General features: G+C 44.8%; 1 protein-coding gene across 3 annotated transcripts in view; it reads right to left on the bottom strand.

Moving 5' to 3' along the window:
• maml3 (mastermind-like transcriptional coactivator 3) overlaps positions 1-26,424 on the bottom strand; it is a 519,798-nt gene that overhangs the window by 291,867 nt on the left and 201,507 nt on the right. The window lies entirely within an intron of this gene.

Genomic DNA, 26,424 nt, shown 5'->3' with positions numbered 1-26,424 from the left:
GGTTCCCAACTCCGATGCACTAGATAAGGAAGGCCCAATTGGAAAGGCAGAGGAGAATGACACAACTCAATATACCTGATTTAAAAAAGGCAGTATTTGTACTGGATTAATATCAATACCCTCAGTGTCAAAAAGTCTGGGGATCTTGAGATGTCTGAAAAGGAGGGAGGAGAGGAACAGAGAAGATGGCTTGTATTCTTATACAGACCTGCTACTACAAATTTAGCAAAGAAATTTCTGTCCTTGTTTTGATCTTTGCTAGATTACTAACTCTTCCTGAAGTTATGCTGCTGATTGCCAGTTTGTACACAGCATTGCTTCTTCTTAGGCACTTACTCCGTAAACTGTCTAAAACCCCTATTTATTGTCACCATATAACAATGATTCTCAGCTAATTAAGATAATTGCATGGAAGCGTTTAACAAGCCTGAGATAATATCCCAACTTTGCTAACGCAGCCTTTTACAAGAAACAAAAACAGAATGCAGGAGAAATTCAGCGAGCCTGGCAGCACCCATTGAGAGAAAAACAGAGTTACCACTTTGAGTCCAGTGACAAAAGGGGCAATTGACTCAAAAGTTTAACTCAGTTTTTCTCTCAACAGATGCTGCCAGACCTGTTGAATTTCTCCAGCACTTTCTTTTTACCATCATTTGCAATTCTTTCTTATTATTTTTTGTTTTACAGCAATACTTTGTCTAGGAAACAGATCTAAAGTGCTGAACAATCAGCAGGATTTCTTGAAGTGAAGAGAGAACATGTAGTACTGGGTTTGTCACAGACAGCAGAAAATGCAGCAATGTGTGGAACTCTCCAAGCTTGAAATGCATATCACAGTACTGTACGCTTCTACAAAAGTACAAAACTTACCAATGGTTAACATTCTTGATAAGCAGCGCACACAATAGCACCCCTCAAAGAGGAGTTTTCTAGTCACGTAGTGGTGTTACTGAATCCGGTCACTTTAACTGAAAGGCACTCTTTTGTACAAAGACACAACATACGAAGTGCAGTGGAGCATCTGAGAGCCAGTCCTGGGGAAAAGAATTAGACACCCAAGCAGGAATCTTGTTGGGGTGTCCTTCAACTAGGCCCACTGAATCTAACATGAATCAGGCGTTGACAAGGCTAGCAGTGAGGTAGAAATCCTACTCAGCCGAGCAGAGGCTAGCTGCTCTCTCTCTCTTACTCTGTGCGGAAGCTGCTGCTGGCCTCCACAGTGCCAGGATTGCAAAGGACCATGGGAAAAGGAAAATCACTTGTGACTTTCTCTTGGGGGTTGTGGGGGCATTTGTGCTGGCTCTGGGTGGACATTTGTTGCTCTATATCCAGCCCCTTAATCTGGTGTTAGTTGTCTTTGAAGAAGGGACCCTCCATCCTTAACTGGCAAGCTTGTGTTAACCTGGTGGGAATGCGACATGGCGACTTGCCCATTTGCAGCTAGGCTAATCCCAAAGTGGGTGGCTTAAGGTCCTTAAGTGGTATTTACTTGGCGAGTAACAGGGTTGGAAGGTCTTTTCAATGCCAGGCTCCATACTGTTGCTAGCAGAGGATGGGTACACCACCACCCTTCTCATATTCAGTGCCCTCCAGCCTCCAAGTTTTTCCACATCCACGTGCAGAACATTTCGACTGTTTAAGTTAGTGCAGGCCCCAAAAACAGTCTTAAGCCAGTTAGTACGTTGCTCCACTAGATTGAAAGAACAGTTTGGGGCTTGTTCCATGTAACTACACATTGCACTTGCTGTGAATGTAGGCTCACACTAATCAATCATATCCATTCAAACAGGAAAAATGATGTCAAGGGAAAATATAGCTTCCCAAACAACACATTTTTAGTGATCATTAAATATTACCAGAGACAAATTAATTGTGAATTGTATGGAAACGTTTTGGGACTGCGAAATGGGGATCAAACGTGGGGTAAACAAGAGAAATTATCAAGAGCCTCAGGTCTCAACCAACCTCAGTTTCATCCCTTGAGTCTCTTCCTTACGTGCATGAAAGTGGAGTCGCAGTTTGACAGGGTAGTGAAGAAGACATTTGGTGTGCTTGCCTTCATTGGTCAGTGCACTGAGTATAGGAGTTGGGAGGTCATGTTGTGACTGTACAGCACATTGATTAGGCCACTTTTGGAATACTGTGTTCAATTCTGTCTCCCTGCCACAGGAGAGATATTGTTAAACTTGAGAGGGGGCAGAAAAGATTTACAAGAATGTTGCCAGGACTGGAGGGTCTGAGCTATACAGAGAGGCTGAATAGGCCGGGATAGCAAGAACTGCTGATGCTGGAGTCAGAGATAACACAGTGTGGAGTTGGAGAAACGCAGCAGGCCAGGCAGCATCAGAGGAGCAGGAAAGTCAATGTTTCGGGTCGGGGCCCTTCTTCAGAAATTTCTGAAGAAGGGTCCCAACCCGAAACGTTGAGTTTCCTGTTCCTCTGATGCTGCCTGGCCTGCTGCGTTCCTCCAGCTCCACACTTTGTTATCTCTGAACAGGCTGGGGATTTTTTTTTTCTCTGGCGCAACAGAGACTGAGGGGTGACCTTATAGAGGTTTACAAAATCAGGAGGGGCATGGATAGGGTGAATAGTCTTTTTCCTAGGGTGGGGGAGTCCAAAACCAGAGGGCATAGGTATAAGGTGAGAGGGGAAAAATTTAAAAGGGACTTGAGGGATAACTTTTTCATGCAGAGGATGGTGCTAGTATGGAACAAGTTAACAAAGGAAATGGTGGTGGCAGGTACAATTACAATATTTAAAAAGCACCTGGATAGATATATGAAGAGGAAGGGCTTAGAGGGATATGGGTCAAATGCTGGCAAATGGGACTAGGTCAGACTGGGATGCGTGGTCAGCATGGGTGAGGTGGTTCAAAGGGTCTGTTTCTGTGCTGTACAACTCTATGACTCTGCTCCATCCACCCCACCCCAACACCCCATTATGTCTTATATTCATGGTCATTGCTCACATTTTCTGGGGGCTTTGTGCCTAAACATTCCGGTAGTGGGTGCTGATATTCTCTGTCAAGATGATGAAGTAGCACTATCTCACATAATGCAACTTAGAAAAGTGGCTGTATTAATAATAATGTTCAATATTACTGATGCAGGCGTTTCATTGGACCATGAAGACCAAGCATCTAACCCTTATTGTCACCTCTTACTGGTGAAGAAAACCAGTAGAAACAGTAGGTCAGATACAGAAATGCATGGGTGGGTTTGGCAGAATGAAGAAAACAGATGGAGCAATAAGGGAGATAACAATGTCCAATATCATTATGAGCCTGCAATAAATTTATATTATATTATTTATTGCGCTAATGTTGCTGGCATTAAAATGTTCACGTATCATATAAACAGCAAGATTTAAATTTCATTCCACTTTCCAATATCCAAAGTGCTGGACATATCAGAGTTCTTAAAAAAACAGTCATATTCAACTCAACTGTTGGACTATTTCTCTCTCTACAGATTCTGCCAGATCTACTGAGTATTTTCATCATTTTATATTTTCGTTTCAATTTTTAATTTCTTACCACAAACATAATGCTCTGTTCAGGTACTCAAATAAACGTTAGTTGGATTTCTAGCACAAAGGGGCATGACATTCCCTAAAAGTCACATCACAAGCTGATGGAACTAGAGACAGTCAAGGCAAAAATAGAGAAAAACCAAACTCACTATGTTTCATGGAGATAGCAAGAACTGCAGATGCTGGAGTCAGTGTCAATACAGTGTGGAGCTAGAGGAACACAGCAGGTCAGGCAGCATCAGAGGAGCAGGAGAGTTGACATTTCTGGTCAGGACCTTTCATCAAAACTTGATGAAGGGTCCCGACCTGTAACGTTGAGTCTCCTGCTCCTCTGATGCTGCCTTAACCTGCTGTGTTCCTCCAGCTCCACACTATGTTTCATCACTTTTTTCACTCTCACTAAGCAGTTCATTCTGTTTTTATACCAGAGCTACTTCACTTGGTTTTGGAGAGAACGCAATATGTGATCCAGAGAAACAGGTAAATCAGTTGCAAGTGATCTAGATATACCATTCTATACCTATCTGGTATCTTTAATGGTCTTTCTCAATTTCTAATGCATCAATATTTTCATGAGATCATTAATTGTTTACTATTCTTCTTGTCACCTCCAGCTATTTTTGTGTAACTGCATTGTGTTTTATCTCCAGGAGATTTCAGTTGTTCAAGAAGACAGTAACGTGTCACTGTAAACCACAGTAAATGGGATGAAATTCTGCACAGCCAGCAAGAAAGTGAATGCCTGCTACGTGCTGCCAATTGATGCTTAATTCTTTTTGAGACCTCCAGGTCACTACAAACACACACAAAGGTCTGCCACAGCAGTCAAAGAACCACGTGAGTCACATGTCAAGCGCAACAGTTTGACATCCCCACCAGGAGAAGGTAGGTGCATGATTAAGTAGCTCACTGGACTTTGGGACGAACATTGCCAATCTGTTTGCACAATCCTATGGGTCACATTGAAAAATCTGACACTGTTAAGTGAGGTGCTTGCCACCGAGGAAATCTGATGACAAATCAGCAAAATGCCCTTGCTGCAGGAAGGAGCTGTCAGAGTTTACTCGAAGACACAAACTTTTTGCGCATTGGTTCTGCCAAAAAGATCTTCTTCACATTGGAATATCATCACTTGGGCAAGAACCTGGAGGGCAGCTGTCGCCTGTGAGAACATTTTCCACAGCGTGTGCTACTGCCTTCAGGAAAGGGAAGGAGACACCTGAATGAAAAACAACCAGCACCTATCCCACCGATCAAATTTATTACAACAAACAAAAACACATTAATCAGTTGTAACATGCGGTAAAGTTATTTTTCTCATTGCCAACTGAACTAAATTAATCTTTCCCTTTGTTTTCTTCTCGCTCAGTAGTCTCTTGTGCCTTCTCTTACTGGTTTTCTTTCTCTTCCAGTTTTTCTGTCTCTCTCTCTCTCTCTCTTTCTCACACTTCGGAATAATGTCAAGACTTTAAAGAAGATGGATAAGTGATTTACTGGAATGGTATCAGGGCTGATTTAATTCATTTGTGTGCAGAGCTTGGGAAAGAGGTTTGATGGAAATTTTTATTTATTATTTATCGGTTGGGATGTGGGTGTTGCTTGCGAGGCCAGCATTTATTGCCCATTCCTAACTACTCAGGAGCAGTTAAAAATCAACCACATTGCAGTGGGTCCAGAGTCACATAGGCTAAACCAGGTAAGAATGGCAGGTTTCCTTCCCCAAAGAACATTAGTGAACCAGATGGATTTATCAACAACTGGCAGTGGTTACATGGTCACAATTAGGCCAGCTTTTTATTCCAGGTTTTTATAAAATTCAAATTTTACCATCTGTCATGGTGGAATTTGAACCCATGTCCCAGAACATTAGCCTGTGTGCTTCTGGGAAACTAGCCCAGTGATAATACTACACTGCCATCGCCTTCCCTGGAGGAACATGAAGAAATACGTTTATACACAGCTAATTATTGTGTTATGACTGCCTAAAAGAGTGAAGAAAGTTAATTTAATAGCAACTTTCAAAGGGGAATTGGATATGCACTTGAAAGCAAAAACATCTGTACTGCCGGGAAACAGCAGGTCAGAGGGACCAGCTGAATAACTCTACTAAAGAGCTGGCACAGGCATGGAAGGCCAAATGGCCTCCTTTAGTGCTGTTTCATTCTATGATTCTGTCAGCACAGATATCCCAAATCCACAGTTTTGAGCTGGTGGAGCATTCTTTGGCAGACAGATCCACTGATGTTCAGCAGCCAGCTGTTTGAAAATCTGAAAACAGAAAAGCACAGATATTAATACACTCGATCATTCAAATTCATCAGAAATATGGATAAAAGAAGATATTCATTTTAAATCAATGATTATCTTTTACACATACATCACTAAACCTTAATATTAGAAGGCAATTCACAGACCTTTTCAGTTTTACATGCTACAATATTATCGAGAATTACAAAGGCATTAATTACAATTAATGTTTAGTGATTAGTTGTGAAATTGAACATGACATTTAATTTACCTGTAATATTTTTCTATTTGTTGGAGTAAAAGGCGTTTATCTTTCGCCCTTAGTTTCCCAGCATCAACTTTTCCTCTTCGTCCCAGGTTATTGATTTCATATGTGGAGTCTATCCTGTTCAGTCTCCTAGCTGTAACTCTTTATCGTTTCAGCAACGTTCTATCACCCATGGTGCTTATTTGTCCTATGGGTCCTGCTGACAAAACACTTCATTCACAAACGCTTTGACTTGTACCTTCAACATGGTAATGTTCCCTCAATGTATATATACGGTTCATGTTCCAAGTACAATATGTTTCAAATAAATCTGAAGCAGAGAATTTATAGCAGTTATAGTATATTAGTGCAATGCACATCCATGTGCATTAGAATAGCACATGGAATCCTTTTGACTTAAAATTTCTGAATGTTTTTCAAATCTATTTCCACGACACAGATTTTAAACCATTGGTCTCGATTAAGTCTGGTCTGAGTCTGACTTACGATTCCAGTAAGGAATGCCACATAACAATCTGGAATTTGTTGCTTGACAAGGGTCAATTGAATCTACTTGTATGTTACACTGTTTCATGTTTTTAGTCCTTAAGTTGAATCTCTGTCAGCATCTGTGAAGTGACATTAATACCACCACTTATACTGCAAAATCTACACTGTCACTTTCCATGTGCCAGTAAGTCGGTAATAAAAGTAACCCAGTACAGGAAATCATTTCTGGAGTATTCCTTTCCCATTCTGTATGGAGCTCACCCAAATTGTCATTACTCTTTGTGAGCCTACACACTGAGCAGCTGCAAGGAGCATCTGAGCACAATTCTGCTTTCACTCGAAGTTCATTCTTGTGTGCATTCCAGCAAGGAACATTGTATAATCACTCTGGTTAGGAACTACAGCTGAGTTGAACTTTCCCAAGGGCAGAAGGCAATGTTTCCAAAAGATTCTTGTTCACTTGAAAGTCTAGATCCACAGACGAATGGTGGGGCCTGCCAGACCTTCTCCAATGGCTGTGGAAGGCCCATAGAGACCAACAAAGGCAAGTTGCCTGTACGAACTAGCTTAGACACTCAGCTCAACGAGTAGTGAAAGCAATGTGAACGGGATTCGGGGATCGCGGAACATTTCCACACTCGAGCGTTGTGGGCAACAAACAGAGGAGCCTTTCATTCAATCAGTCTCAGCTTAGTTCAAGCTGGAAACCCAAAGTTGAAAGACCAGTCTGCTAACCAATTACATGCACAGTCCTCCTATTCATTTCATTCCTGCAGCAGATGGACACTTTAGACTACAAAAGGCTCAGAGAGTCACCATCATAATTTTAAATGGAAATCAGCCGTATTCCAATAAACATATCACTTTTATTTGAATCTACTGTTCCCTAGGACTTAAATTTTACAATTCACTGCCAGTGGGAATATCTGTTTATTAAAAGATAGGTAACGGTACAAACTTCACGGTAGGTAGAAAACATTTAAAGAGGAAGAAGGAGGAGACTAGATGGATGGGTTGGGGAGGTGAATCATTGAGGATGACTGGTTCTTAAATCAATACAGTCACTTCAAAATCATCTGGTCATCTGACCTTCTGGATGAAGAAGGACTTCCTGATGTCTGTCCTGTATTTGCCCACCATAATTTTGAAAATGATGTCCATTCCTGCACACCTCACACATCCGAATGCATAGCTGAAGTTCCTCACTAAAGCGTCTCACGTGGCTGGGAACTTCAGCCGGTAAATAAACCCAAACCATATGGAATGTGATGGAAACCCTCCTGAGGTCAAGCAATGTCACTATAAAACAAACTTGTCATTCATGTCCTTGCTGCGAGCGATAGTCCAATTTTGTCAAATGGTTGCCACCTTTGCACACATAGTTACAGTCCCCATTCTTGAAAACCATAATTAGCTGCATCAAACAATAGAAAGATACTGCTTAGGGAAAGGCACTATATAAATGCACTTTTACTGAACTGTGTATGTTTTTCTTCCCCTTCTTTCTTCATCACCCTTCAATTTGAAAAATGTCTTAGGCCTCATATTGCTACTGAACAACAGGACCAAACAACCTTTCCCTAAATCTCATTTCTTACAGTTGGATGAAGAAATAGAAGAATGATGGGAATGGGGACTGGGTGAATCACAGTCAGATTAAGCTCAGAAAGAGAAATAAACAAGAGGTAAAAATAAACTGGATAAAGAGCATGGAAAGGAGGTAAGAATTATGGCAATATGAATTATTAAAAATGTCAGCTTAAATTCAAATCACGAAACATTATAATGAGGAACTCCAGACAAATCATTATTAAACGCATTGTTAAACAAAGATAAGACTGGGAGAACGACACTGAATTGGAGAACTACAACCTGTTACCAAACTTGATTCTATATCCTGTTAGAAGAGGGCTGCAACAGGAAGAATACCGCAAAAGGAAATGGCGTAAAACAGGACAAAACATTAGAAAAGGAAAAGGACTTCCCTGGTCCTGGTTGCTGTCATGTGCATGATGTTTGGTTCTGTTGTTTTATATTGTGCCCCAGACATGAATACCTGCCGATCACACCCGATCTCAAAACTTCCCGCTAACCTTCTGCCATTCCATAACAGAAATGGTGTGATAATTCTTGAACTTTTCTGCACCTGTTTTCCTTCTCTTTGAAAGACGGTAATTCTGATTAGACATCTTCACAATAGTGATTTTTCGACTGCAAGCTCGCACCGTGAATGGCTGTAGTCTAGTTGGCTGCAGAGGAGCTAAAGTGCGTTCCCAACTGACACCCACCTCACAGCAGGATGTCACTGGCCAGCAATAATACAGTTCAGAGCTGATTTATCCCTTTAATAGTCCATGGACTATCACATGCATTACTCTAATCAGAGATAGGAGGAACTGCCAATGCTGGAGAATCTGAGATAACAAGGTGTAGAGCTGGATGAACACAGCAGGCCAAGCAGTATCAGAGGAGCAGGAAGGCTGACGTTTCGGGCCTAGACCCTTCTTCAGAAATGGGGGAGGGGAAGGGGGTTCTGAAATAAATAGGGAGAGAGGGGGAGGCGAATAGAAGATGGATAGAGGAAAAGATAGGTGGAGAGGAGACAGACAGGTCAAAGAGGCGGGGATGGAGCCAGTAAAGGTGAGTGTAGGTGGGGAGGTAGGGAGGAGATAGGTCAGTCCAGGGAGGACAGACAGGTCAAGGGGGCGGGATGAGGTTAGTAGGTAGGAGATGGGGGTGGGGCTTGAGGTGGGAGGAGGGGATAGGTGGGAGGAAGGACAGGTTAGGGAGGCGGGGACAAGCTGGACTGGTTTTGGGATGTGGTAGGGGGAGGGGAGATTTTGAAGCTTGTGAAGTCCACATTGATACCATTGGGCTGCAGGGTTCCCAAGCGGAATATGAGTTGCTGTTCCTGCAACCTTTGGGTAGCATCGTTGTGGCACTGCAGGAGGCCCAGGATGGACATGTCATCTGAGGAATGGGAGGGGGAGTTGAAATGGTTTGCGACTGGGAGGTGCAGTTGTTTAGTGCGAACCGAGCGTAGGTGTTCTGCAAAGCGGTCCTCAAGCCTCCGCTTGGTTTCCCCGATGTAGGGGAGGCCACAATGGGAACAGCGGATGCAGTATACCACACTGGCAGATGTGCAGGTGAACATCTGCTTGATATGGAAAGTCTTCTTAGGGCCTGGGATGGGGGTGAGGGGGGAAGTGTAGGGGCAGGTGTAGCACTTCCTCCGGTTGCAGCAGAAAGTGCCGGGTGAGGTGGGGCTGGAGGGAGTGTGGAGCGGACAAGGGAGTCACTGAGAGAGTGGTCCCTCCGGAAAGCAGATAAGAATGGGGAGGGAAAAATGTTTTTGGTGGTGGGGTCGGATTGCAGATGGCGGAAGTGTCGGAGGATGATGCGTTGGATCCGGAGGTTGGTGGGGTGGTATGTGAGGACGAGGGGGATTCTGTTTTGGTTGTTATTGTGGGGAGAGAATGTGAGGGATGAGTTGTGGGAAATGCGGGAGGCACGGTCGAGGGCGTTCTCAACCACCGAGGAGGGGAAGTTGCGGTTCTTGAAAAACGAGGACATCTGAGATGTACGGAAGTGGAATGCCTCAACCTGGAAGCAGATGTGGCGGAGGCAAAGGAATTGGGAATAGAGGATGGCATTTTTGCAGGAAGGTGGGTGAGAGGAGGTGTATTCTAGGTAGCTGTAAGAGTCGGTGGGCTTGAAATGAATATTGGTTTCTAGGTGGTTGCCGGAGATGGAGACAGAGAGGTCCAGGAAGGGGAGAGAGGTATTCGAGATGGTCCAGGTAAACTTAAGGTTGGGGTGGAAGGTGTTGGTGAAGTGGATGAACTGTTCGAGCTCCTTGTGGGAGCACGAGGCAGCGCCGATACAGTCATCAATGTAACGGAGGAAGAGGTGGGGTTTAGGGCCGGTGTAGGTATGGAAGAGGGATTGTTCCACGTAACCTACAAAGAGGCAGGCATAGCTTGGGCCCATGCGGGTACCCATGGCCACCCCCTTTGTCTGTAGGAAGTGGGAGGAATTGAAAGAGAAGTTGTTGAGGGTGAGGGCGAGTTCGGCTAAGCGGATGAGGGTGTCATTGGAGGGGGACTGGTTGGGCCTGCGGGACAGGAAGAAGCGGAGGGCCTTTAGGCCATCTGTATGGGGAATGCAGGTGTATAGGGACTGGATGAGCATGGTAAAGATGAGGTGTTGGGGACTGGGGAATTGGAAGTTCTGGAGGAGGTGGAGGGCGTGGGTGGTGTCACGGACGTAGGTAGGGAGTTCCTGGACTAAGGGGGAGAAAATGGAGTCGAGATAGGTGGAGATAAGTTCGGTGGGGCAGGAGCAGGTGGAGACAATGGGTCGACCAGGGCAGTCAGGTTTGTGGATTTTGGGAAGGAGTTGGAAGCGGGCGGTGTGGGGTTGGGGAATGATGAGGTTGGAGGCTGTGGGTGGGAGGTCACCTGAAGTGATGAGGTTGTGGATGGTTTGCGAGATGATGGTTTGGTGGTCAGGCGTGGGGTCATGATCAAGGGGGCGGTAGGAGGTGGTGTCGGAGAGTTGGCGCCTGGCCTCGGTGATGTAAAGGTCAGTGCGCCATACTACAACTGCGCCTCCCTTGTCCGCGGGTTTTATGGTGAGGTTGGGATTGGAGCGGAGGGAGCGGAGGGCTGCACGTTCTGCGGGGGAGAGGTTGGAGTGGGTGAGAGGGGTGGAGCGGTTGAGGCGATTGATGTCTCGACGGCAGTTGGAGATGAAGAGGTCGAGGGAGGGTAGGAGGCCTTGGGGTGGTGTCCAGGAGGAGGGGGTGTGTTGGAGGTGGGAGAAGGGGTCAGTAGGGGGAGGGTTAGGCTCACGTTTAAACAAGTAAGCGCGGAGGCGGCGCAAAAACTGCTCAATGTCCAAACGTGACCGGTATTCGTTGATGTGTGAGTGGAGGGGGACAAAGGTGAGCCCTTCACAAGCTTCAAAATCTCCCCTCCCCCTACCACATCCCAAAACCAGCCCAGTTCGTCCCCGCCTCCCTAACCTGTCCTTCCTCCCACCTATCCCCTCCTCCCACCTCAAGCCCCACCCCCATCTCCTACCTACTAACCTCATCCCGCCCCCTTGACCTGTCCGTCCTCCCTGGACTGACCTATCTCCTCCCTACCACCCCACCTACACTCACCTTTACTGGCTCTATTCCCGCCTCTTTGACCTGTCTGTCTCCTCTCCACCTATCTTCTCCTCTATCCATCTTCTATCCGCCTCCCCCTCTCTCCCTATTCATTTCAGAACCCCCTTCCCCTCCCCCATTTCTGAAGAAGGGTCTAGGCCCAAAATGTCAGCTTTCCTACTCCTCTGATGCTGTTTGGCCTGCTGTGTTCATCCAGCTCTACACCTTGTTATCTCATTACTCTAATCACTTTCCTTTCTGTCAACTATCTTTATTACTAGGGAAAAATTTGGATCTGTAAAATTAATTTAAATGGCTTTAGCCAACCTCCAAACTTGGGGGTCTCAGTACCAACCCAGTTTGTACTTGTGAAGAAACACAATGATGAACGTTAACGAGAAGTTTCCCACCAAGAGGCCAAATGACTGACTTCAACAAAAGATGAGGCAATCCCTTGGCTTCAGGGATTTACATTCAGAAAACAAAAGTAAGAAAATCTAAATAAGTACACACATCCCTTATGATTATCACCAAAGACACCGCCAATAAGCAAGCCTACGTTCCCTCTATGCACGATGGGATGCTTCTTGTGTTCCTATTGACCCATTTGGCCTAATTGCAAGTGGAATCAAACTGTAAACTTGCTGTCTGCCAGTGTTGATTTTCCGAGCAGACTCGACTCATTGATCAGCATCTCCACCTGAATCTGGTGTGCGGCCTCATTAATAGTGACAACTCAAGTGTGAGGTGATGTCAGGATCCCAATGCCATTCCCAGTTCTGCCCACAATGGGAGTAACAAAGCTTGTTTCCACTCACCAAACATGGGCAAGACAATCTCAGCATATGCCAAGAATGTCTGCTGTTTTAGGGAACACTGGAATAGATTTGGCATTCACTTGTGCTGCAATCTTTTTTTTACTGGTTAAAGGTTTCCATAGTTAATCTTTGTACATATTGTTTAGGTAATGCAAATATTTTTCTTGTCAATAGAAACGATTGTTCAATTTCCCCCTCACATTTCTAACCCTCTCCTTTAACATATTGCTTTTGCCCCATTCAAAATGGACCAACCTGCTGGACAATTGGCCAAAGGTCAGCAGGTTTCTAGTGAGGGACAAGCTTTGTGCTGGCAGCTTTACAACGAGGCTGAGCCACACAAAAAAAAACTCTAGTCCCACAGTGAATCCTTCACTATGAAAGAATTGCACATTAAGCGGGCAGAGAGTGGATGGGAACACAGAATTGCTCCAGTATCTGAGGCAATAGCAATGCCTGATTTGAAGGAAAACTCTCACCGATGTAATGAGCTGATTCAATTGATAAACCACCTTCTGTTCCCCTAGACTTCAGACAATAGAAAAACAAACATTACAATATCACAATTCGCAATTATACTCTAATCAGTAGCGTAGTAAAATGTTCCAAAATGCGTCAGGAAGTGCAATCACCAAGTCAGAGAATGAGACAGAAGGGCAGGGTAGGGTTTAACGGCAACTCAAAGGAGGAGAAAGAGGTTCAAAGGTGGAAACATTTAGTGAGGAAATTCAGAGCTTCAGGCCCAGACTCCACTCCCAGCAGCGAAGCAAAGGAAGTCAAGGGCATATAAAATGTTCGAATTGAAGGGACACAAATTTCTTGGAGGGTTGAAAATAACTTACCATATAATTTGGGCAACAAAAGTAAAATATATTTAATCATTAAAGCACCAGATTTCACTTGATTTTAGGTTTTAACTGACACCTTTCTGGATAGAAATACAACAGGGGCTGTATTTTACAGGTCACCTGCAGGTGGGTGAACCCATTATTTAGGGTATTGTTCCACTGGCAACATATCAGCTGGATGTTCACTCACCCTAGGCCATGCCATGTTTTCATGGATGGTGGATGAAGTACTGGGAGGAGTCACCTGTCCATTGCCCAATTCAGGCCCTGAGCTGAGCAATTAATACCTGATTAAATACCTCATCCTAATACAACTCCGATATCAGAGATGCCTGTGCCTAATGTATAGCCTGGCACATTTAACCCTGTGTGTAATCAGTCCAAGGAAGAACCTGGACTCCCTGTGCCCATCCAAAGCAATACCTTCCTCCACCTCACTCCACTCCCCAGCCCATAGCTTTACTTCCCTATGTTCACCCTACTGCCCTGCCGTCTCCAACATGCCCCCAGTCTGCTTGCAGAAGCCCTATAGTCTGGTCCGGGAGAGATCTCAGTCTTACCTCAATGTCTGGGTCCATTGCTAAATGCCACTTCTTGGCCTATCTGTAGTAACAGCAGTGGCACTGCAATAGGGTGCCAGCTCTATAAGACAGTGTGAAACCTGTCTCAAGCTAAAGGGCCATCACATGAACAAATACAGCATAATCCAGCCAAGCAGAGGCAGGGTGCCCTCAGAGTGCAGGAGCAGCACTTGTTGGAAAATCCAGCCACAACACTTTGCTAAATCCCCAACACTACAACACCTAGCTCCGTGTCCAAAATCTAAAGTGATTTGTGAGGTTTTGACTAATGAGTGATTGTGTATTCATTGTGACCCAATGACCATCACTGCTCACTGCTCCCACCAACAGCCACAAGAACCTGATGGCTAGAAGCTCATTGTTGTGGCATTTCTTTTAGCTAGGAACTCAGCAAATTGAAAAGGTGTCTTCCACAAAGAAACTAAGTTGATCAAATTGAGGCAGAGATAGTAGGAACTGCAGATGCTGGAGAATCCGAGACAACAAGGTGCAGGGCTGGATGAACACAGCAGGCCAAGCAGCATCATAGGAGCAGAGAGGCTGACGTTTCGGGCCTAGACCCTTCATCAGAAAAGGGGGAGGGGAAGGGGGTTTTGAAATAAATAGGGAGAGAGTGGGAGGCGGATAGAAGAGGGATAGAGGAGAGGATAGGTGGAGAGGAAACAAACAGGTCGAAGAGGCGGGGATGGGGCCAGGAAAGGTGAGTGTAGGTAGGGAGTTAGGAAGGGGATAGGTCAGTCCAGGGAGGACGGACAGGTCAAGGGGGCGGGATGAGGTTGGTCGGTAGGAGATGGAGGTGCGGCTTGAGGTGGGAGGAGGGGATAGGTGGGAGGAAGAACAGGTTAGGGAGGCAGGGACGAGTTGGACTGGTTTTGGGATGCGGTGGGGGGAGGGGAGATTTTGAAACTTGTGAAATCCACATTGATACCATTGGGCTGCAGGGTTCCCAAGCGGAATATGAGTTGCTGTTCCTGCAACCTTCGGGTGGCATCGTTGTGGCACTGCAGGAGGCCCAGGATGGACATGTCGTCTGAGGAATGGGAGGGGGAGTTGAAATGGTTCGCGACCGGGAGGTGCAGTTGTTTGTTGCGAACCGAGCGTAAGTGTTCTGCAAAGCGGTCCCCGAGTCTCCGCTTGGTTTCCCCGATGTAGAGGAAGCCACACCGGGTACAGCGGATGCAGTATACCACATTGGCAGATGTGCAGGTGAACATCTGCTTGATGTGGAAAGTCTTCTTGGGGCCTGGGATGGGGGTGAGGGAGGAGGTATGGGGGCAGGTGTAGCACTTCCTGCGGTTGCAGGGAAAAGTGCCGGGTGTGGTGGAGCTGGAGGGGAGTGTGGAGCGGACAAGGGAGTCACGGAGAGAGTTGTCCCTCCGGAAAGCAGATAAAGGTGGGGAGGGAAAGATGTCTTTGGTGGTGGGGTCGGATTGCAGATGGCGGAAGTGTCGGAGGATGATGCGTTGGATCCGGAGGTTGGTGGGGTGGTACGTGAGGACGAGGGGGATTCTTTTTTGGTTTTTATTGCGTGGACGGGGTGTGAGGGATGAGGTGCGGGAGATGTGGGAGACACGGTTGAGGGCGTTCTCGACCATCGAGATGGGGAAGTTACGGTCCTTGAAAAACGAGGACAACTGAGACAACCGTGACTCCCTTGTCCGCTCCACACTCCCCTCCAGCTCCACCACACCCGGCACTTTTCCCTGCAACCGCAGGAAGTGCTACACCTGCCCCCATACCTCCTCCCTCACCCCCATCCCAGGCCCCAAGAAGACTTTCCACATCAAGCAGATGTTCACCTGCACATCTGCCAATGTGGTATACTGCATCCGCTGTACCCGGTGTGGCTTCCTCTACATCGGGGAAACCAAGCGGAGACTCGGGGACCGCTTTGCAGAACACTTACGCTCGGTTCGCAACAAACAACTGCACCTCCCGGTCGCGAACCATTTCAACTCCCCCTCCCATTCCTCAGACGACATGTCCATCCTGGGCCTCCTGCAGTGCCACAACGATGCCACCCGAAGGTTGCAGGAACAGCAACTCATATTCCGCTTGGGAACCCTGCAGCCCAATGGTATCAATGTGGATTTCACAAGTTTCAAAATCTCCCCTCCCCCCACCGCATCCCAAAACCAGTCCAACTCGTCCCTGCCTCCCTAACCTGTTCTTCCTCCCACCTATCCCCTCCTCCCACCTCAAGCCGCACCTCCATCTCCTACCGACCAACCTCATCCCGCCCCCTTGACCTGTCTGTCCTCCCTGGACTGACCTATCCCCTTCCTAACTCCCTACCTACACTCACCTTTCCTGGCCCCATCCCCGCCTCTTCGACCTGTTTGTTTCCTCTCCACCTATCCTCTCCTCTATCCCTCTTCTATCCGCCTCCCACTCTCTCCCTATTTATTTCAAAACCCCCTTCCCCTCCCCCTTTTCTGATGAAGGGTCTAGGCCCGAAACATCAGCCTCTCTGCTCCTATGATGCTGCTTGGCCTGCTGTGTTCATCCAGCCCTGCACCTTGATCAAATTGAGGCGATGTTTTCCTTGAGCCTCTCCTACATGCTAGACGTAAATCAATTTACACCTATTTTCAAAGCCTACATTGTTTACAGGACAAAGCAGTCAGTGTTATGTGGCCCCTACATATTTGGCACAAGGTGATGAAATTCCGTGGAGGTTGTACTGTAATTCTGGCCAGAGACAAATGGAAGCCCCAGGGGAATATGTAAATGCAACTACAGTGACAGGCATAATTTCAGAGCCATTATGTACTTGCCTACAAAATGCCCTGTCTCCCAAGTAAGTCAGACCCTGCATATAGTCTAACTATTTGAACATTCCTCACAAGAAACAAAATTTATAGTCACATCTGAAAAGATATTAAAATTAGAGATAACAGAGGATAAGAGAGTGCAACATTCCCTCACAGCCACATTAGTATTGTCTGGATTACAAACATCTAGGCCCTGAGGTTTTACATGGGGTCCGATGAAGGGTCAGCTAACTACCTGTTTGCGGGTAACTGGTTGAACCCCTGTAGAATTGGTATAATCATTTCCTGCCAATCTTGAGATTGCACTGGCAAAATTCAAAGGACCAGATACGCAACTTTAACCCACAACCCAAAAGGCAAGTGTTGCCATCTAAACCAAATGACAAGAAACTAGTTGTGAACAACACAGTTAATAGTGTAGCTCATCCCCGCCTCCATAACCTGTCCTTCCTCCCACCTATCCCCTCCTCCCACCTCAAGCCCCACCCCCATCTCCTACCTACCAGCCTCATCCCACCTCCTTGACCTGTCCATCCTCCCTGGACTGACCTATCCCCACCCTAACTCCCCACCTACACTCACCTTTACTGGCTCCATCCCCGCCTCTTTGACCTACCTGTCCCCTCTCCACCTATCTTCTCCTTTATCCATCTTCTATCCGCCTCCCTCTCTCTCCCTATTTATTTCAGAATCCCCTTCCCCTCCCCCATTTCTGAAGAAGCGTCTAGACTCGAAACGTCAGCTTTTCTGTTCCTCTGATGCTGCTTGGCCTGCTGTGTTCATCTAGCTCTACACCTTGTTATCTCTGTTAATAGTGTATCTGTGTTGACATGTCTGTCCTCAGCCTCCTCCAGTGCCACAGTGATCCAGACTGGAAATTTGAGGAACAACACCATATCTTCTGCCTGGGCACCCTAGATCCTGGAAGACTTAACACTGAGTTTTCTAATTTCAAATAACCTTCCCACCCATCCCCCGGCTCCCTGTCTACCCCCACCTCCTCCCTTCCATTCCAGCTGCCAACTGGATTCATGCCTCCCATTAACCAACCAGGTCATACCTACTACCAGTGCCCACCTCTAACCACCATTCCACTACCCCCATCCCCACCTCTATTTATCTGCAGCTCCCCCTACCCCACATCCAGTCCTGAAGAAGGGTAATACCCGAAAGGTTGATTTCTCTTCTTCCAGATGCTGCCTGGCTTGGTGTGTTCTTCCAGCCTCCTGTTTGTCCACAGCTAATAATATGTTTACTTGTGACCAAATACAACCAGTTTGGCATTGAGCTTGCATTGATTATAGGAGTTGGGAGGTCATGTTGTGGCTGTACAGGACACTGATTAGGCCACTTTTGGAATGCTGCTGGCAATTCTGGTCTCCCTGCTATTGGAAAGATGTTGTTAAAGTGGAGAGGGTGTTGAAAAGATTTACAAGCATGTTGCCAGGGCTGGACGGTTTGAGCTATAGGGAGAGGCTGAATAGGCTGGGGCTATTTTCCCTGGAGCACAGGAGGCTGAGGGGTGACCTTATAGAGGTTTATAAAATCATGGAGAGAGTGAATTACTAAAGTCTTTTTCCCAGGGTAGGGGAGTCCAAAAATAGACGGTATAGGTTTAAGGTGGGACGGGAAAGACTTAAAAGGGACCTAAGGGGCAACTTTTTCATGTGGAGAGTGGTGCGTGTATGAAATGAGCTGCCAGAGGAAGTGGTGGAGGCTGGTACAATTACAGCATTTAAAAGGCATCTGGATGGGTGTATGAATAGGAAGGGTTTAGAGGGATACAGGGCAAATGGTGGCAAATGGGACTGGATTAATTTAGGAATCTGGTCGGCATGGATGAGTTGGACCGAAGGGTCTGTTTCCGTGCTGTACAACTCAATGACTCTTTAGTCCAAAACGAAAACAAATAAATTATGTGGACTGTTAATGTTAATGATGAGTTGACAGAATGAGTATTAATTGCTGTTTAGATACTTTATGGAAAAGCTGCTCAGCTGGGATGTCTCTTATTGCCATACATTTGATTCCATGGTACTTTACCACTTAATTCCTACCACGTTCCACTTTCCCATTGAACCGCTACATTGCTTGCATTTGGCAGTCAGAATATAAAAAGGGAACAAGAGAAGCATTGTGTGGGGCAGAAAATCTATTGGCGTTCTCATTTCTTTCCCTTCTCTTGCAACCCAAAAATGTGCCAAAGCACATCACCACCCACACATTCTCCAAAGCCAACAGCAAACTCGAATGTGGCACTCTTTAGAAAATATAGAATGGTACTGGAGTGGTGCTAGATGGAATAAATGTGGTGAAACTGCACATGAAAAACATACCAACAAAAATCAATTCAACAGGTTAAGAACTTGATACTGTACTCATAAGGTGAGCCGTGTCTTTTTATCTGTCATAGATCTTTTTGTATATCACGAATTTTCCCTTTGCCAATTGGCTAAATATTTCCTCAACTTTGCCACTGGCTACAGTTTCTCTGCTTTAAAGTTTGTTGGTTTAGATACTTCACTATTCACTACAGTCCAGCAAACAAAATGTTTCCAAAGTACAGCTACAATTAGCATTCTTTACAAATGCCACTACGCATGCATAAATATAAAAAAATTCCTCTTCTCACTTCCAGACACATCATAGCAAAGGATGCTGCGTCTCTGAATCTCTTGGGTTTTAGATGCACCTCCTTCTTCTCCCATATCTTCCAGTCTCCACTGGTCAATAATAACACAGAAGATAGGAGCAGGAATAGGCCATTCGACCCCTTGAGCCTGCTCCATTATACAATATGGTCATGGCTGATCATCGAGCTCAATCTTCTGATCCCTCCCTCCCTGCATGTCCCTTGATCTGTTTAGGCAGAAGAGCTATATCTACCTCCTTCCTGAAAACACAATGTTTTGGCCTCAATCACTTTCTGTGGCAATGAATTCCACAGATTCACCACTCTGTGGGTGAAGCAATGTCTCCTCATCTCAGTCCTAAAATGTTTACTGCTTATCCTTCAACAATGACCCTCTGCTTCTGGAACCCCCCACTATAGGGGACATCCTTCAAGTATCCAACCTGACAAGTCCTGCTTGAATTTTATAGGTTTCTATGAGATTGCCCATCATTCTTCTAAAATTCAATGAATACAATGCTAACTGACTCAATCTCTCCATGTATGTCAGTCCTGCCATCCCAGGATTCAGTCTGGTAAACTTTCACTGCATTCCCTCTACAGCAAGAACATTATGCCTCACATAAGGAGACCAAAACTGTGCACAATATTCCATGTTGGCCTCACCAATGCTGTGTTCAGCTCCAGCAAGACATGCTTGTTCCTGTACTCAAATCCTCTCGCAATGAGGGTCAGTGTGGACTCGATGGGCTGAATGGCCTGCTTCCATACTGTATGGATTTTCTGATCTATGAACACACAGTCTGCCTTCATTACTGCCTACTGCACTTGCACACTTACTTTCAGAGACTGGTGCTTGAGGACACAGGTCTCATTGAACATTTGGCTCTCTCAATTTACAGCCATTCAAATAATAATCTGTCTTCCTATTTTTGCTACCAAAGTGGAAAACCTCACATACGCTCACATTATACTGCATCTGCCATGTATTTACCCATTCGCTCAGCCTGTCCAAATCACACTGCAACATCTCTGCATCCTCATCGTAGCTCACCCTTTCACCCAGCTTTGTGTCATCTAATTTTGTGATATTACATTTAGTTCTTTTATCTAAATCATTAACATGTATTGTGAACAGCTGGGGTCCTAGTACTGATCACTACAGCACCTCACTAGTTAGAAAAGACTCTTTTATTCCTACTCTTAGTTTCCTGTCTGCTAAACAAATTTCTATCCATCTCAACACACCACCCCAGTCCCATGCACTTTCATTTTACACATTAAACTCTGAAGTGGAACTTTGTCAAAGCGTTCTGAAAGTTCAATAACCAGCTCCATTGGCTCTCCTAATCAACTCTACAACATGCATCCTCAGAGAATTCCAGTAGATGTGTCAAGCACGATTTCCCTTTTGGAAATCCATGCTGTGTCTGATTCTACTGCTGTTTTCGAAGTGCTCTGCCGCAACATCCTTGACAATGGGCTCTAGTATCTTCCCACTGCTGATTCAGACTCTGGTCTATAACGCCTTTTTTCTCTCTACCTTCCTTTTTAAATAGTGGGGTTACAATAACAATCCTCCAACTTGTAGGAACTGCCCCAGAGTCGAAAGGATTTTTGGAAGATGACCACCAATGCATCCACTATTTCCAAGACCACTTCCTTAAGTACCCTGGAATGTAGGTTATCAGGCTTTAATCTCATCAATTTCCCCAATATTATTTCTCTCCTGATAATAGATTGTGTAGCCTTGCATCCTATATGACTGAAATGAGATTCTGACTGTTCACCTGCTCCATCATTGAGACAGCAATCTACTTCTAATTCTGTAACACTGGCCAAAAATTGTTTGACATGTGTCCAAAGTAAACCTGACAAAAATGTGAAGGGAGCTCTTAGGCACACAAGGCCAGTAGAAGGGCCCTGGACAAATCTACAAATTGACTTTGTGGTTCCCCTACCCCCAACTGCAAGAGGATATAACTATATCTTGGTGATAGTAGATAACTTCACCAAATGGGCACAGGCACTTCCCACTCCAACTGATACTGCTAAAATCTCAGCGAACGTCCAGTTAGAAAAGGTTTTTACTCATTGGGGTTTACTAAGGAGTATTGAATCATATCAAGGGCCACATTTTACAGCCCAGGTGATGCAGAATGTCATGACACTGCTAGAGATAAAACAAAGGTTGCATGTATCCTATAGGCCCCAATCCAACGGTATAGTCAAAAAAAATGATGCTCTGATGCTGCTGAATCTGTCTTTCTCTGGTCCCCACACATGACTGTCACCAATGCTCTGCTGACTGACCTTTTCTACCCTAAATAAACCTGAGCTCACAAAAAAAACTCTGTTGCCTACATCCTAATGAGCACCAAGTCCGGTTTGTGCATCGCCCTATGATCACTGACCTGTGATGGGTCTCAGTCTGGTAAACTCTCAACTTTTAAGATTCTCTTCCTTGCTTTCAAATCCCTCCATGGCCTTGCCTCTCCTGATCACTATCATCTCATCCTTCTAGAAACTAGAAACACGTATCAGTTCAGAAAAGGGGATAGCCCAAGGGGAAATTTGGGTTTGTGTGCTAGGGGGAAGCAGGCAAGCATTTGAAAAGATTGTCTCAACCTTAACAACAAAAGTAGTTCATGAATTCCTTGCATTTGTAAGTGAGACTGGAAAGGGCAGAACTGAGAGATTTAAGGAGCTGGGGTATTTTTGTATACTGGGCTGAACCTGGAATAGTGAACACATCGAGATCTCTGTGCTCCTCCAACTCTAGTCTCTTATACATCCCCAGTTTTAATTGCTTGCTGTTTAGTAGTCTAAATGCAAATATATTTTTGGGAAACAATGTAGGTGATGGGTGGATTGGGCTTGTTGTGGGACAGGGTATGTGGAGCTACATTGTTGACAATTGTGGTTTATCCATCATGAATAACAAGAGACCAGCAAAGAAATGTTAGAGGAGTCAAGTCTAAAACTGCAGCAGTTTTGAATGGGGACCTCAACAATCCATTAGAGCACAGTAGATAATGTTGTGAATGTAGGAATAAGCGACCTTATTGGAGAAATATGCAGTTTATAGCTCCATTGATAGGATACTGGGAACATAGACAGTCTAGTGTAAACTAAGAGAATGGATGATAGCAAGGTGGGATCAATAAGAAGGAAACGCAATTTTACTAAGAGGCGAAGATAATGCCTCTGGCCTTCCTCGTACTATCCTGGAAGACCTTATGACCGATGTAAGAAGCAGCAGTCAAAATATTTTTTATTCCCCTCAGGGCTCTTCTGGAGATTTCTCACGGGGTACTTTCTAACTTTTCAGAGGCTACTTTTTTCCTTCTTACTAATTCCTTCATTAAGGCGAGACGCGGTCAGTTGTTAACATTACCTTCTGCGTTTGTCTTAACTTACAGGACGCTTGAATCACATATGCATAAGAATTCGTCGGTATCCACAATAATTACCAATTAGCCATTAAATGGAAAGCCACGACACACAAGTTTATTTTTTTTTAAACACAGCACATTTTAAATTGGCAGAAGAAAACATCCGTACGTTAGCATATTTTCCTCAATAACTAATGCACTCCATAAAAGCACATTAATTTGCTGGAGTTGTTTACTTGTGACTTCACGTATTCCTGGATTCTACTTAGCGAGATAATCCAATATTGACAGGTTAGGCTCCCCTGGTTAGCTTCCCTCTCTCTCTCCTTCTCCATTGTAGCCACTCGTTGTAGCCCCAAACATATATACATATGAACATACACAACTGAAGTAGACAGAGGCCATTTGACCCTTCAAGTTTGCTCCACCATTCAATTAGGTTATCGATAATCTTTTTGTTTTAGAAATTCCACCATTCCCAACTATTCCTAATAACCTTCAATTCCCCTCACCTAAAAAGAATCCACCTACCTCGACCTTAAAAATAGTCAATGACCTTAACTCCACTGCTTTCTGAGGCATAGTTCCAAGACCATTTGATCCTCAGAAAACATTTCTCCTCATCTCTGTTCTATAAGGAGAGCAACTAATTTTAAAACAGTGCACCCTAGTTCTGGACTTGCCTACATGAGGAAATATCAGTTCCAAAATGTACGTGTGTGTGTGTGTGTGTGTGTGTGTGTGTGTGTGTGTGTACACATGTGTGTGTGTGTAGTCTCTCCCATTATCCATTTCAGCCCATGATCTTGACCCTCCTTTGGGGTGATTTCTTCTGCCATTCCCGTTTACCCTGAGCACTGGTAAGACATAACGTCAGTCAACCCATCTCAATAATGGAAATGCGGACTGAGGGCCCAGAGAAGCAAGACCAAGGAGGACGCAGATGGATAAAGCACAGGCATGAGAAGGTCATCGCTGGCTGTTGCAATCTATAAGAATGGCAGGAAGCTGTGCATGTAGAAATTACACCGAGTGTGTACACCGAGGATAAGGGAACTGAGCTGTAAGGTACAACTTATTTGAGGATTTCTGAGAAAGAAGCCAGAGTGGAGAGACACAGAAGCAAGAGGGGATTGGTTGATTCGGAAGGTGGGTTTAAGGAGACCGATGATGATTGTGCTTTTGAAAAGGAATAGGATAAAGCCTATGGAAAGGGAAGTACATAGAAGTTACAACACAGAAAAAGTGCAGTGTGGCCAACAAGTCTCTGTGGAACATTGCCCTCACTTGAATCCATAATCCAAAACACATTCACCGACCGTTTCCGTATCTCATTTCTTTCAGGCACTTGTTTCAAATTTGACCTGGAAAGACAAAGTAACTTCTGCTTCAACTCCTAACTCTGGCCATGAATTCTATAGCTACACAACTCTGTGTAAAGAAGTTTCTCCTGCCATCTGTTCCAATTGACTTACACTTTATTGGAGCTACTCCTAACCCCTTAACTGCTCGAAACAGCCAATTCAATCTATCCCAGACAAATCCTTTCATAAATTTTAAACACTGCTTTTACATCATCCAGGAACTGGGCTGTTCTAATGAATGGGTGGAGGAAGAGAGAACAAGTGAAAGATACCTCATTGTAGGGGAGGTAGAAAGAGACATAGAACGTCAAAACCAGCTGGACAAAAAGGAAGAACAGACTTGCTTGGGAAACAAAGAACACTGCGTTAAGAGAAGAAATCTTGTTGCAATAACATGAAAGATTGAGACAGAGAAAAAGAGATGCACTGTTCAGCTGGAATGTTGGTTGAAAGGAGAGGAAGAAAAATCCTGTTGTACCCAATATTGTGGTTCTACCAGCAATGGAAAGGACAATAATTGTAGTTTAGTAGGCTCACATTACAAAGCAGCACACCCTATCAATCACAGGAAATCATTTCTGATCTTAAAAGTAACCATCTGCAAACCTCTAAGCATGCAAAGCAACCACCTTGAACTTGGGGCCAGTGATTTCCTTGCTGTTTTTTGAAGGGTTTCCTAAAGTTAGGAGAAATTATTTGGCAATGATGTTTCCATTATGGAGTGAAAATTTATTGTTTGCTGAAGGTGCCTTGGATGCGGCAAAAATTCTTCATCTCAGAAAAAAGGCGTCTAACGCTGAATAAGGATTGACAAGTGAGTGAGAGAGTGAGTGTTTCTGCTAGGATCAGTAAGTGAGTGAGTTTTTCTACTGGGATCAGTGAGTGAGACAGCGTGAGAGCGAGAGAGCGAGAAAGAGAGAGAGAGTGAGAGAGAGACACACACAGAGAAAGAGAGATAAAGTCATATCAGACCTGCCCATGCTGCCATTCAAAGTTAAACAGTCTGTAAGTGTTCATTTTCCAGGCTTACATTTAGTGGGCTAAGGTTACAGTGGCACTGGCTGCCCTCCAGCACCTCCACTAAGAGTTAGCATCTTCAAATGAGAAAATTAAAAGGATTGGAGCTTAAGTAAGTAACTGAAACAATCAACTTATTTTTAAAAATACCCCATTGTTTCTTTTGGTACTACTCAAAACCACTCGTTTAATACAATGTCAGGTACTGCAACAGACACAGTAGGGCAAGTCAGACCTTCAACCCGAGGAAACCTATTGCTTGGAAAAAAAAGTCTCTCCATCCTCTGGTTTTAAAGCAGTAAACTCAAAAGATGTCAAAAGCAAGAGATGTGTGTACGTGGGAAATCATTGTTGCAGAGTGAAGGATGAGCAAACAAGTACAGTATGCCCAATTTCTGCTGTAAAAAAACCTCAAACCATGACTCTACATTCTATAACTGACATTAATTGCAGCACCCAATCAGATCTTTTCACAAAGCCTTCACATGACTGCTATTAGTGCAATGTTGTGGCTTTCTTGAGCAGGTTACTGCTTGTATTTACACCGGTACTTGGTTTTCTTGTGGAAGCTACCTCCTACCACATTTCCCTGGGCTAATTTTATATAGTGAGATCTCCCTGCGTTTGTTCACAAAGATGCAGTGTTACCAGTCACGGCTGAAGGCCCATTTCCTGAGAAGCGTTCCTCTGGTTCTCTTTTGTCTAGAGATGAACAAAAACTGCTGTTGCTGATTTCTCACTTAACCTTTGTAATAAAACATGGTCATGCACAAGCCCTGCTTTTCAAGGCTTTCTGCACTTAAACCACTCGAAGCAAACAAAGCATTCCATTAGTATCTTTACTACACAACTTGACTGATCAGCGGATCTCAAAATACATTTTTTTTCCCCAAATACTGGTGCATACTAAATGAACAGAGTGCAAGTTGCTATAAAAATGCATCATGGAATAGTCAGTAAATGGGTTTTAACCGTTACACCAGCACAATTTCAACAAGCATCTCATGGTCCAAAGGGTTTCCTGTTTTGTAAATGTGGCTCGAGGATGTTAAATGACATGATGCTTTGCCTTGTTAAAATTGCTGCCAGCATTTCCACGCTCTGGGGGCGGTGTTACACAACAGCAGCACGTGACTGGTCATGTTATGTCTGTCCCGATTATTTCATTTAAAACGCTGGACTTGCCCTTTTGTTAAACCCCAGCTCGGGAAGCAGCTGTGGCAGTGGTTTCGAGCTGGCAGCTTACAAGCACCACAAATCCTGGTTGTCTGTGCAAGCTGCAGCACTGGCCTAAACTTGTTTGAT

This window comes from Rhincodon typus, chromosome 1 (genome assembly GCF_021869965.1).
Source record: "Rhincodon typus isolate 14 chromosome 1, sRhiTyp1.1, whole genome shotgun sequence".
Classification (NCBI taxonomy): Eukaryota; Metazoa; Chordata; class Chondrichthyes; order Orectolobiformes; family Rhincodontidae; genus Rhincodon; species Rhincodon typus.
Note: the sequence above shows the minus strand (reverse complement) of the source record. Positions and strands in the feature narration are given on the sequence as shown.